Source organism: Ranitomeya imitator, chromosome 1, assembly GCF_032444005.1.
Source record: "Ranitomeya imitator isolate aRanImi1 chromosome 1, aRanImi1.pri, whole genome shotgun sequence".
Classification (NCBI taxonomy): Eukaryota; Metazoa; Chordata; class Amphibia; order Anura; family Dendrobatidae; genus Ranitomeya; species Ranitomeya imitator.
In genome coordinates this window covers 50,615,726-50,623,781 of record NC_091282.1, presented here as the reverse complement: position 1 = coordinate 50,623,781, position 8,056 = coordinate 50,615,726, and the positions used below count along the sequence as shown (strand labels likewise).

Below are 8,056 nucleotides of genomic sequence, written 5' to 3'. Positions count from 1 at the left end.
TTAACTATTTTTCTTATCTCTCTGATTTAAGGGCATAAAAATACTTAGTTTGAAAATTGCAAAATTTTAAAATTTTTTGCCATATTTCTGTTTTTTTTCATAAATAATCGCAAGTAATATCGAAGAAATGTTACCACTAACATGAAGTACATTATGTCACGAAAAAACAATCTCAGAATCAGCAGGATCCGTTAAAGCGTTCCAGAGTATTGACCTCATAAAGTGACAGTGGTTAGAATTGTAAAAATTGGCTCGGTCATTAAGTACCAAATTGGCTCTGTCACTAAGGGGTTAATATAAATTGAAGCTGTGCACGTGTTATTAGAGGTGTGGGCTGAATCTATTCCACTCCCTTTTCGGATCTCCTCCTTCCTCACCATGAGCTCTGACAATCCGTCCATTTCGCTGCAGCTGCAGCCTGTGGACTAACATATTCTGCTCTCCCCGAGAGACGAGATCTGTCCATCAGTTCCTGAGCAGATCCCTATAAACTCTACTGCAGGAATATTGCATCGGGATCTTGAATACTGCAAGGTCAGACCCAGATCTACGTTTTCAACTGTTATCCCGTGTCCGTACTGCAATGTGTACACTGCCCAGATCCATGATGACTGCTGTTATGTATGCTAATGACAGGTGTTATGAAGGCAATCCAGAAACACAGTGTGCTTAGCGATCAGAGCGCACACAGTGATCTGACAAATACCCAAAAATACAAGAACGAGCTCTGAGACGTGGAAACTCTGTAGACTGCACACCTGATCCTATCCTAAACACAACAAAAAGCGGCTGTGGATTGCGCCTAACAACTACCTAGGCAACTCGGCACAGCCTAAGAAACTAGCTAGCCTGAAGATAGAAAAATAGGCCTGACTTGCCCCAGAGAAATTCCCCAAAGGAAAAGGCAGCCCCCCACATATAATGACTGTGAGTAAGATGAAAAGACAAAACGTAGGGATGAAATAGATTCAGCAAAGTGGGGCCCGATATTCTAGGACAGAGCGAGGACAGTAAAGCGAACTTTGCAGTCTACAAAAAACCCTAAAGCAAAACCACGCAAAGGGGGCAAAAAAAACCCACCGTGCCGAACTAACGGCACGGCGGTACACCCTTTGCGTCTCAGAGCTTCCAGCAAAACAAAAGACAAGCTGGACAGAAAAAAAGCAACAAAAAAGCAAAAAGCACTTAGCTATACAGAGCAGCAGGTCACAGGAACAATCAGGAGAAGCTCAGATCCAACACTGAAACATTGACAAGGAGCAAGGATAGCAGCATCAGGCGGAGTTAAGTAATGAAGCAGTTAACGAGCTCACCAGAACACCTGAGGAAGCTCAGAAGCTGCAGTACCACTTGTGACCACAGGAGTGAATTCAGCCACAGAATTCACAACAGTACCCCCCCCTTGAGGAGGGGTCACCGAACCCTCACCAGAGCCCCCAGGCCGACCAGGATGAGCCGCATGAAAGGCACGAACAAGATCGGAAGCATGAACATCAGAGGCAAAAACCCAGGAATTATCTTCCTGAGCATAACCCTTCCATTTAACCAGATACTGGAGTTTCCGTCTAGAAACACGAGAATCCAAAATCTTCTCCACAATATACTCCAATTCCCCCTCCACCAAAACCGGGGCAGGAGGCTCAACAGATGGAACCATAGGTGCCACGTATCTCCGCAACAACGACCTATGGAATACATTATGTATGGAAAAGGAGTCTGGGAGGGTCAAACGAAAAGACACAGGATTGAGAACCTCAGAAATCCTATACGGACCAATAAAACGAGGTTTAAATTTAGGAGAGGAAACCTTCATAGGAATATGACGAGAAGATAACCAAACCAGATCCCCAACACGAAGTCGGGGACCCACACGGCGTCTGCGATTAGCGAAAAGTTGAGCTTTCTCCTGGGACAAGATCAAATTGTCCACTACCTGAGTCCAGATCTGCTGCAACCTATCCACCACAGAATCCACACCAGGACAGTCCGAAGACTCAACCTGTCCTGAAGAGAAACGAGGATGGAACCCAGAATTGCAAAAAAATGGAGAAACCAAGGTAGCCGAGCTGGCCCGATTATTAAGGGCGAACTCAGCCAACGGCAAAAAGGACACCCAATCATCCTGGTCTGCAGAAACAAAACATCTCAGATATGTTTCCAAGGTCTGATTGGTTCGTTCGGTCTGGCCATTAGTCTGAGGATGGAAAGCCGAGGAAAAGGATAGGTCAATGCCCATCCTACCACAAAAGGCTCGCCAAAACCTTGAAACAAACTGGGAACCTCTGTCAGAAACAATATTCTCAGGAATGCCATGCAACCGAACCACATGCTGAAAGAACAAAGGTACCAAATAAGAGGAGGAAGGCAATTTAGCCAAGGGCACCAGATGGACCATTTTAGAAAAGCGATCACAGACCACCCAAATGACTGACATCTTTTGAGAAACGGGAAGGTCAGAAATGAAATCCATCGAAATATGTGTCCAAGGCCTCTTTGGGACCGGCAAGGGCAAAAGCAACCCACTGGCACGAGAACAGCAGGGCTTAGCCCTAGCACAAATCCCACAGGACTGCACAAAAGTACGTACATCCCGTGACAGAGATGGCCACCAGAAGGATCTAGCCACTAACTCTCTGGTACCAAAGATTCCAGGATGACCAGCCAACACCGAACAATGAAGTTCAGAGATAAGTTTATTAGTCCACCTATCAGGGACGAACAGTTTCTCTGCTGGACAACGATCAGGTTTATTCGCCTGAAATTTTTGCAGCACCCGCCACAAATCAGGGGAGATGGCAGACACAATGACTCCTTCCTTGAGGATACCCGCTGGCTCAGATAAACCCGGAGAGTCGGGCACAAAACTCCTAGACAGAGCATCCGCCTTCACATTTTTAGAGCCCGGAAGGTACGAAATCATAAAGTCGAAGCGGGCAAAAAATAACGACCAACGGGCCTGTCTAGGATTCAAGCGCTTGGCAGACTCGAGATAAGTCAAGTTCTTATGATCAGTCAATACCACCACGCGATGCTTAGCTCCTTCAAGCCAATGACGCCACTCCTCGAATGCCCACTTCATGGCCAGCAACTCTCGATTGCCCACATCATAATTACGCTCAGCGGGCGAAAACTTCCTGGAAAAGAAAGCACATGGTTTCATCACTGAGCAATCAGAACCTCTCTGTGACAAAACCGCCCCTGCTCCAATCTCAGAAGCATCAACCTCGACCTGGAACGGAAGAGAAACATCTGGCTGACACAACACAGGGGCAGAACAAAAACGACGCATCAACTCCTGAAAAGCTTCCACAGCAGCAGAAGACCAATTAACCAAATCAGCACCCTTCTTGGTCAAATCGGTCAATGGTTTGGCAATGCTAGAAAAATTACAGATGAAGCGACGATAAAAATTAGCAAAGCCCAGGAACTTTTGCAGACTTTTCAGAGATGTCGGCTGAATCCAATCCTGGATGGCTTGGACCTTAACTGGATCCATCTCGATAGTAGAAGGGGTAAAGATGAACCCCAAAAATGAAACTTTCTGCACACCGAAGAGACACTTTGATCCCTTCACAAACAAAGAGTTAGCACGCAGGACCTGAAAAACCATTCTGACCTGCTTCACATGAGACTCCCAATCATCTGAGAAGATCAAAATGTCATCCAAGTAAACAATCAGGAATTTATCCAGATACTCACGGAAGATGTCATGCATAAAAGACTGAAACACAGATGGAGCATTGGCAAGTCCGAACGGCATCACTAGATACTCAAAATGACCCTCGGGCGTATTGAATGCAGTTTTCCATTCATCTCCTTGCCTGATTCTCACCAGATTATACGCACCACAAAGATCTATCTTAGTGAACCAACTAGCCCCCTTAATCCGAGCAAACAAGTCAGATAACAATGGCAAGGGATACTGAAATTTAACAGTGATCTTATTAAGAAGGCGGTAATCAATACACGGTCTCAGCGAACCATCCTTCTTGGCTACAAAGAAGAACCCTGCTCCCAGTGGTGATGACGATGGGCGAATATGTCCCTTCTCCAGGGATTCCTTCACATAACTGCGCATAGCGGCGTGTTCGGGCACGGATAAATTAAATAATCGACCTTTAGGGAATTTACTACCAGGAATCAAATTGATAGCACAATCACAATCCCTATGCGGAGGTAGAGCATCGGACTTGGGCTCTTCAAATACATCCTGATAATCAGACAAGAACTCTGGGACCTCAGAAGGGGTGGATGACGAAATCGACAAAAATGGAACATCACCATGTACCCCCTGACAACCCCAGCTGGATACCGACATGGAATTCCAATCCAATACTGGATTATGGGTTTGTAGCCATGGCAACCCCAACACGACCACATCATGCAGATTATGCAACACCAGAAAGCGAATAACTTCCTGATGTGCAGGAGCCATGCACATGGTCAGCTGGGCCCAGTATTGAGGTTTATTCTTGGCCAAAGGTGTAGCATCAATTCCTCTCAATGGAATAGGACACCACAAAGGCTCCAAGAAAAACCCACAACGTTTAGCATAATCCAAATCCATCAGATTCAGGGCAGCGCCCGAATCCACAAACGCCATGACAGAAAACGACGACAAAGAGCATATCAAGGTAATGGACAGAAGGAATTTGGACTGTACAGTACCAATGACGGCAGACCTAGCGGACCGCTTAGTGCGCTTAGGATAATCAGAAATAGCATGAGTGGAATCACCACAGTAGAAACACAGACCATTCAGACGTCTGTATTCCTGCCGTTCAACTCTAGTCATAGTCCTATCGCACTGCATAGGCTCAGGTTTAACCTCAGGCAGTACCGCCAAATGGTGCACAGATTTACGCTCGCGCAAGCGTCGACCGATCTGAATGGCCAAAGACAAAGACTCATTCAAACCAGCAGGCATAGGAAATCCCACCATGACATCCTTAAGAGCCTCAGAGAGACCCTTTCTGAACAAAGCTGCCAGCGCAGATTCATTCCACTGAGTGAGTACTGACCATTTCCTAAATTTCTGACAATATACTTCTATATCATCCTGACCCTGGCACAAAGCCAGCAAATTTTTCTCAGCCTGATCCACTGAATTAGGATCATCGTACAGCAATCCGAGCGCCAGGAAAAACGCATCGACACTACTCAATGCAGGGTCTCCTGGAGCAAGAGAAAATGCCCAGTCTTGAGGGTCGCCGCGCAAAAAAGAAATAATAATCAAAACCTGTTGAATAGGATTACCAGAAGAATGAGGTTTCAAGGCCAGAAATAGCTTACAATTATTTTTGAAACTTAGAAACTTAGTTCTATCTCCAAAAAACAAATCAGGAATAGGAATTCTTGGTTCTAACATAGATTTCTGATCAATAGTATCTTGAATTTTTTGTACATTTATAACGAGATTATTCATTGAAGAGCACAGACCCTGAATATCCATGTCCACACCTGTGTCCAGAATCACCCAAATGTCTAGGGGAAAAAAAAAAAGTGAACACAGAGCAGAAAAAAAAAAAAAAATGATGTCAGAACTTTTTCTTTCCCTCTATTGAGAATCATTAGTTGGGCTCCTTGTACTGTTATGTATGCTAATGACAGGTGTTATGAAGGCAATCCAGAAACACAGTGTGCTTAGCGATCAGAGCGCACACAGTGATCTGACAAATACCCAAAAATACAAGAACGAGCTCTGAGACGTGGAAACTCTGTAGACTGCACACCTGATCCTATCCTAAACACAACTAAAAGCGGCTGTGGATTGCGCCTAACAACTACCTAGGCAACTCGGCACAGCCTAAGAAACTAGCTAGCCTGAAGATAGAAAAATAGGCCTGACTTGCCCCAGAGAAATTCCCCAAAGGAAAAGGCAGCCCCCCACATATAATGACTGTGAGTAAGATGAAAAGACAAAACGTAGGGATGAAATAGATTCAGCAAAGTGGGGCCCGATATTCTAGGACAGAGCGAGGACAGTAAAGCGAACTTTGCAGTCTACAAAAAACCCTAAAGCAAAACCACGCAAAGGGGGCAAAAAAAACCCACCGTGCCGAACTAACGGCACGGCGGTACACCCTTTGCGTCTCAGAGCTTCCAGCAAAACAAAAGACAAGCTGGACAGAAAAAAAGCAACAAAAAAGCAAAAAGCACTTAGCTATACAGAGCAGCAGGTCACAGGAACAATCAGGAGAAGCTCAGATCCAACACTGAAACATTGACAAGGAGCAAGGATAGCAGCATCAGGCGGAGTTAAGTAATGAAGCAGTTAACGAGCTCACCAGAACACCTGAGGGAGGAAGCTCAGAAGCTGCAGTACCACTTGTGACCACAGGAGTGAATTCAGCCACAGAATTCACAACAGACTGCTGTACTCCTTAATGGGAAACTGTCTCTTCGTAAAACGCTATTTATCCGCAGATGTGGGATGCTGCCTGGCCAACATTCTAAAAGTGCGGCTACTGGGAAACAAAAAACTTATGTCCCTCCGGTGCGTGCCAATTTTAAGTTATGGGGGCATGGAGCGGCTACAGTCATCGCTCACAGCATGCCCCGGCATTTTCACAGCGCATGGTGCCGCACATCTGTGCAGAGCGAGTGATCGATCAGAGCAAGCATGCTTACAGTCGCCTCTTGCGATACAAGGAGTGGTGCTGTATCCGCTCTGTGCCCCCATGTCTGAAAGACGGCAACTCTCGGGAGGAAATTGTTAATATTCTCCCAGTAGCTGCACTCTTAGTAAGGCAAGGATTACACATGCGAGAAACAAGTCCGTGTCTCGCATGTGAAATCCAAGCTTTGGCGTCGGCACTCCAGAGCGGAGCGTGCGGCTCCATGTGTTGCTATGCGGCCGCACGCTCCGCTCTGGAGTGCCGGCGCCAGAGCTTGGATTTCACATGCGAGACAACGGACGTGTTTCTCGCATGTGTGATCCCGGCCTAAGGCAGATAGAAAGTATTGGAACGTGATTTACCTGCAGGTGAAAAGTGCTTTCCGAGGTTACGGGTTCCTTTTAACCCCTTCAAGTCATGCGCCATACTAGTACTGCATATCTTGTGTCCCTCCATTTGATGTGGGCTCCGGCAGTGAGCCCACATCTTTCCTGGCACATGTCAGCTGTGTCACATATTTGGTATTGCCGTTTTCAGAAAAGTCTGGTCTATCAAAATATAAATAAAAAAATAAATAACCAGATCAGTAAACACCATAAATGGAAAAAAAATCAAGAATGCCAAAATTTACATTTTTTTTTTTTTTCGGTCGTCACAAATCTGGATCGGATGCGATATGCTAATGACCCTCGGCTCCTGCTCGCATGGAGAAAATCACAGCACCGCTGCGGAGGAGGTGAAGAAATGAATTTCTCCATTGCCGGGGCCTGCGTATATCGCACATCACTCGGATGATATCCGGGTGATGTGCGTTGTCTCACTCGCACCCATAGGCTTATATGGGTGCGAGTGAGCCGAGACTCGGCCGAGTGTTGGTGACAATCACAGCATGCTGCAATTTCACTCACACGTACATTACGGCCGAGGAAAAAAACAGTGATGGGAGCTGCCCCATAGATGAATACTGGTCCGAGTGCTAAGCGATTTTTTTTTTTTTTTTTAAATCACATAGCACACATCCGTATTCCTCTCTAGTGTGACTCCGGCCTAAATCTGATATACACTGACAAGCAAAAGGGTAACGATGTTTTGAACTTTTGACTTTCAGGCTCCATATCTCACCATCCACTGCTGCTTCAAATGTGAGACAGCCAAGATGATTGTCTATAAAATGATGGCAATCTCCTACATAGATTTGACTTGCAACTATTTATTATTTTGTTAGTATTTTGAAAATCCACCTTTGACTTTCAACACTGCCTGAATCCTTCTGGGCATGCTCTTGATCAGATTTAAACATGTCTCGACTGAAATCTGATCCTAGGTCTCTTCTACACGTTCTCAAATTGGTGCACACTGACCGACTCACTTGGGTATGTATACAGACTTTTCTTCAACTCTACCTGTTCGATTGGGTTGAGGTCTGGGGACCAGGTATG

At 45.6% G+C, this 8,056-nt stretch overlaps 1 pseudogene; it reads left to right on the top strand.

Moving 5' to 3' along the window:
* Window positions 1-382: 382 nt before the first annotated feature.
* The window catches only part of LOC138661536 (acyl-coenzyme A amino acid N-acyltransferase 1-like), a 36,015-nt pseudogene continuing 28,341 nt past the window's right edge, over window positions 383-8,056 (top strand).